This window comes from Rhinopithecus bieti, unplaced genomic scaffold, assembly GCF_001698545.2.
Source record: "Rhinopithecus bieti isolate Rb0 unplaced genomic scaffold, ASM169854v2 scaffold_24392, whole genome shotgun sequence".
Taxonomy (NCBI): Eukaryota; Metazoa; Chordata; class Mammalia; order Primates; family Cercopithecidae; genus Rhinopithecus; species Rhinopithecus bieti.
Window position 1 is genome coordinate 4,614,447 of NW_016812542.1, and position 5,984 is coordinate 4,620,430.

The 5,984-nt window shown below is 55.0% G+C and overlaps 1 pseudogene; it reads left to right on the plus strand.

The window, feature by feature from the left end:
• LOC108545069 (receptor-type tyrosine-protein phosphatase V-like) overlaps window positions 1-5,984 on the plus strand; it is a 22,707-nt pseudogene that overhangs the window by 7,553 nt on the left and 9,170 nt on the right.

Consider the following 5,984-nt stretch of genomic DNA (forward strand, 5'->3'; position numbering starts at 1 on the left):
AAAAAAAAATACAAAATTAGCTTAAGGCAGAGGTTGCAGAGCCGAGATCGAACCACTGCCCTCCAGCCTGGGTGACAGAGTGAGACCCCTCTCAAAAAAAAAAAAAAAAAAAAAGGCATAACAGCAATGGCTAGCGTTTACTGGGCACTCAGCCAGGTCTTCTACCTGTGTGCCCTCATTAAGTCTCATAACACCAAGCCTAGGAAGTAGTTACTGTGGTTTTCTCCATTTCACAGATGAGGAAACTGAGGCAGAGAAACAGAAAATAACTTGCGCCAGGTTCCTCAGCACAGTGGGGAGTTGGGATTCAAGCAGGCAGTGTGACCAGCTCCATGCTCCTTGCCTTTACTGAAGTGCAGGACACGTTGGGAGGTTTTCTCCCCGGAAGCCCTGGGGACCCATAGAGTTGGGTTGGGAAGCCCCTCCCATGTGGCCTGAGTCCTCCTGCTGTTTCTGCCTGTGGAGCCCTTGGTGGAGCTGAGGGACAGATGGACCTCCCCACCCTCAGCGCATCCGTCTCCAATGTGGTGGCTCCTTCCACCCCTGCCCTGGGTCTCCCCTCCCAGCCTCCTCCTGCCCCTGTCACTGTTGTCTGGATCCTGCCTGGAGTAAAGACTGGGAGGGAGCTGGAAAGAGGTCACCCTGGGAGTCAGGAGACCTGGGTTCTAGCTGGGACTCAGCCCCTAGAGCAAACCTTGGCACTCTTTGAGCCTCAGTGTCCCCATTTATAAAGAAGTATTGACTTTTGGGCCAGGCTTGTGTGCCTCCTGAGTTCAGGTGAGTTCAAGCTCTAGGGGTGGAGGGATGCTGCCTGGACCTCCAGATACCTGCCTGTTCATCCTCGTAAGGGTCTTTTTTTGAAACGGAGTCTCCCTCTGTCTACCAGGCTGGAGTGCAGTGGTGTGATCTCAACTCACTGCAACCTCTGCCTCCCAGGTTCAAGTCATTTTCCTGCCTCAGCCTCTGGAGTAGCTGGGATTACAGGCCCGTGCCACCATGCGTGGCAAAGTTTTGTATTTTTAGTAGAGTTGGGGTTTCGCCACATTGGCCAGGCTGGTCTCGAACTCCTGACCTCAAGTGATCCACCTGCCTCGGCCTCCCAAGGTGCTGGGATTATAGGCGTGAGCCACTACACCTGGCTGCACATAAGGGTCTGTTTTTTTTTTTTTTGAACTGGAGTCTTACTCTGTTGCCCAGGAGGCTGGAGTGTAGTGGCACGATCTCGGCTCACTGCAACCTCTGCCTCTGGGTTCAAGCAATTCTCCTGCCTCAGCCTCCCAAGTATCTGGGATTACAGGCGCCCACCACCATGCCCAGCTAATTTTTGTATTTTCAGTAGAGACAGGTTTCACCATGTTGGCCAGGCTGGTCTCGAGCTCCTGACCTCAGATGATCCACCTGCCTAGACCTTCCAAAGTGCTGGGATTACAGGCATGAGCCACCGCACCCAGCCATAAGGGTCTTTAAAAGCTACTTTGTGCAGGGGCTGGGAGAAGGGACATGGTTTAACACTCATGCTGCCCAGCCTAGCTCTGCCTTGAGAGCGGTGGGAGTGTGGTGAGAGTAAGTGATTAGTTCATCTGTTCAACTCAGGCTTAGCCTGGACTCTGCTGCCTGGAGTCAGTGGCGGGCCCTGCTTTCCAGTGGAATCCTGGGCTCACTGGATGCTCTGAAATGGTGTCTCCAGCTCCTGGGTGTTTATTGATAGGGCCAAGGATGGAGGGATAAACTGGGGATCTTTGGGGAAGGGGAGCCAGAGATTTAGTGTAGATCTTTTCTCCCTTTTCTCCACACCCTCCATATCTTGCTCTCCTTGCAGGCCTGCTTGCCCCTCCTCTGGTAAATGTGACGAGTGAAGGTCCCCCCCAGCTCTGGGCATCCTGGGTTCATGCCTCCAGAGGCCGAGACAGCTACCAGGTGACCCTGTACCAGGCAGGCACCCAGGCAAGCACCCAGGCAAGCACCAGCGCTGTGGGAGCCAAGGTGGCCAGCACAAGCTTTTTGAGTCTGACTCCAGGCACAAAGTACGAGGTGGAGGTTGTCATGCAGGCTGGGCCCCTCCACACTGCAGCAGCCAACACCTCTGGCTGGACCTGTGAGGCATGGGGAAGGCAGAGATGCAGGAGAGGTGAGCAAGGCTGCCTCAGAGAGCCCTGGGTCCTCCCTCAGTGGTGCCCCCTTTAGCCCATTTTCCATCTCCACACCCCAGGGCCCTGCAGGGGTCAACAGGCCCATGGCATCAAGCATGGGACTCTGGGGACTGGGGCTGGTGGCCTGGCTGACTGTTCTCCCTCCCTCTTTCCCTCCCTCTGTAGCCCTGCGCCCACCCAGTGAATTGTTGGTGTCCAGGCATGCAAGCACCACTGTGGTCAGCCTGGCCTGGGTCAGCGGCCCCTTGGGGGCACACAGTCTCGGAGCAGGAAGGGGATCTCAACTCTCAGAGGTGGGGCACCTCTCCTGGGAGCACCCCTGGTGCCAGGTCAAGCTCGCCTCATCCTGAGGGGCCTCACACCTGGATGCAACCTCTCCCTGTCAGTGCTGTGCCAGGTGGGGCCGCTGCAGGCGTCCACTCACCGCGTGGTGCTGCTTGTTGGTATGCTGACGTCAGCAGCAGGAGGACAAAGGTGCCCGGAGATGCAGGTCTGATCCAGGTGGGCAGCCCCTGCCTGCTCCGCTCTGAGGCACTGCTCTCTCCAGATGGATGCTGCACCCACTCTGCTCTGGGTTATGCCCCTTACGCTTCTCCAGGTGGGCAGTCATGTCCAAAGGAGATGTTTTTCCGCCTGGCCGAGATCCCTTTCCGTGGGCATAAATGCCCAGTCCCTCTGTGCCTGCAGATTTTGAGAGCCCTTCACCCAGAAGCCCTGCTTATGGGGAGTGCACTGACCCCCACCCAACGCAGAGCCTTTTGATTCCCACAGAGCCTGGCCCTGTGGAGGATGTGCAGTGCCAGCCTGAGGCCACCTTCCTGGCCCTGAACTGGACGGTGCCTGCTGTGGACCACCGGTGGGCACCTGTGTGGTGGTGGCAGAGCAGCTGGCGGCAGGAGGAAATGCCCACCTCATGGGCATTCATGTCAATGTCAGCGTGTTCCAGGCTGACACCTCCAAAAATGCAGTCCTGTTGCCCAGCCTGGTGCCTGCCCCTTCCTATCGCCTCAGCCTCGCAGTGCTGGGCAGGAACGGTCTGTGGAGTCGGGGGGTCACTCTGGTGTGCTCCACTTCTGCTGAGGGTAGGCAGCTTCTCTGTGGGGGAGACATGCTGCCACAGTTCCATGTCTTCCTGGGGATGTCACTCCTCGGGTCCTGGCTGCTTGAGTTTTTCTCTGTTCTCCAGGGCCCAGCCCTTTCCTCTGGCCCTGATCTTGCTAGTTTGATACCATAGTTTTGAGCCTCGTGTCCTGGTACCCTAGCCCAGGAACCTTCTAGTCCTTATTTAATTATATTCCTTAGCCCAAAGTGTTGGGATTACAGGCGTGAGCCACTGCACCCAGCCTTGGTTATTTAGCCCCAGGCACTGAGGGGCACTGGGGCTATGAAGGTATGGTCCCTGCCCTTGAAGATGGGTTGCTAGGCACCCAGTCAGGTCCTCACTCTCCTCTCCATCCCCAGCCTGGCATCCCCCAGTGTTAGCCCCGGCCCCTGAGCTGGAGCCTGGGACAGAAATGGGAGTGATGATCCCGCAGGGTATATTTGGCAAGGATGTCGGGCAGATCCAGTGGTATGGCATTATTGCCACCATCAACATGTCACATGAGTCCTGGGCCCAGGAGGGGATGGGGAGACCCTAGCCGTGGCATGGAGTAGGTGATGGCGGTGGGGTAAGATGGGGACTGAGACTGGTAAGATGAAGTATGTGAGGCTGGTGTCAGTCTCGGAGCAGGAAGGGGGACCAGAGCGTTCTGGAGGAGAGTGCTAATGTGATTGGTGGGTACCCGCTAGAGAGATAGGCAGCCCCTCTGTGGCAGGAAGAGAGGCCTCGGCCCCACTGCCCACCCTGTGCTGCCTGTTCTGCACTCCTCTCTCAGTGCCTCAGCCTTCTGGGGAAGCCATCAACCACACGTGGCGTGACCGCTACTACAGAGGACATGACTCCTACCTCGCCGTCCTGCTCCCCAATCCCTTCTACCCAGAGCCCTGGGCTGTGCCGAGATCCTGGACAGTGCCTGTGGGTACAGAGGACTGTGGCCACACCAAAGAGATATGCAATGGGCAGCTCAAGCCAGGTTCCCAGTATAGGTGAGCGCTAAGGCTGAAGGGAGTGATGAAACTTGTAAGTTTCATCTGTGCTTTGTAAAGAAACAAGAGATCTGGATTGACTTATAAACAGAATGCATGTGATGGTCCATTAAGGCCAATAGAGTTATTTTGACTGAGCTTCCTGGCAGACAAGGCAAAAACCCGAACATGTATCTGTTATGTGGTTCTTTTTTCAAAAAGGAAAGTGGAGTATATTATTTCAGCTTGCCAGGGCAGTTCCCAGGATATCTATGTACCTATGTTTTTCTTTTTCTTTCTCTTTTTTGAGAAAGTCTTATTCTGTCACCCCGGCTGGAGTGCAGTGGCTGATCTCGGCTCACTGCAACCTCTGCCTCTCAGGTTCAAGTGATTCTCCTGCCTCAACCTCCCGACTATCTGGGACCACAGACACAGGTCATCATGCCTGGCTGATTTTTGTATTTTTAGTAGAGACAGGGTTTCACCATGTTGGCTAGGCTGGTCTCCAGCTCCTGACCTCAGGTGATCTGCCTGCCTTGGCTTCCTAAAGTGCTGGGATTACAGGGGTGCCAGGCTCAGGTACCTATTTCTAGAGCTTCCTCTTACTCTCAGGCAAGGAAGATGGGGTTTGCTGTAAGGTGGCAGATAGCATGATATTTCACCTGTGCCAAGCTTGTCCAACCTGCCTTATTTTGTTATTGCTCTGTTCTGTTTTGTTTTAGGCTTTTAGCAGCCTGAGGCCATGGTGTTCAGTTTCTGTCTCTAGTGATAAGCAGACAAGAGGGGTGAGGAAGGGGCTTTACTGGCCCAACCAGAAATGGAAACTAAGAACCCATGACTGTCTCTTCTCTTCCTCGGACACCCCTTCCAGGGAGCACTTGCTGTCTGAGTGTCTGTTGCTTGTGACCCAGATTGCTGGGAGGGGCTTCACCTTATTTGCCTGCCCTTCCCCAGCAGAAGGTCCTGTTTCTCTGCCCAAGCTCAGCATTGCAGCCTTTACCAGGTGTGGCCCTCCTGAGACCATTAACTCCTTCTCAGCCTTCTCAGGTAGGGTGGGCACTGGGCATGGGCTCCCGCTGGACCCTGGAGATGAGGAGGAGAACTGGGAACCCTCTTGTGTGGCTCATCACCAACCAGTAGCAGGAAGGACTGAACTTAGACTACTGGGATAACATGTCCTAGCAGAGTGGGTAGACCCAGAGCCAGTGACGAAAGTGCTCTTGGCAGCAGACTTGGCCTGGGCGAGCTGAGAGTGCAGGCAGGAGAGTCTGAGGCATTGCAGTGGTCGGCTGCTGTCCATATTCACGCTGCCTTCCTGCTCTGCCCCTCTATACCTGGATGCTCCCAGGCCATCGGGGCTCTAGAACAGCCCTGTCCAATAGAAATGTAAGGCAAGCCACATAAGTAATTTAAAATGTCTTTTTAAAACTACATTAAAAAGGTAAAAAGGCCGGGCGCGGTGGCTCAAGCCTGTAATCCCAGCACTTTGGGAGGCCGAGGCGGGCGGATCACAAGGTCAGGAGATCGAGACCATCCTGGCTAACACGGTAAAATCCCGTCTCTACTAAAAAGTACAAAAAACTAGCCGGGCGAGGTGGCGGGCGCCTGTAGTCCCAGCTACTCGGGAGGCTGAGGTAGGAGAATGGCATGAACCCGGGAGGCGGAGATTGCAGTGAACTGAGATTCCGGCCACTGCACTCCAGCTTGGGCGACAGAGCGAGACTCCGTCTCAAAAAAAAAAAAAAAAAAAAAAAAAAAAAAAAAAAA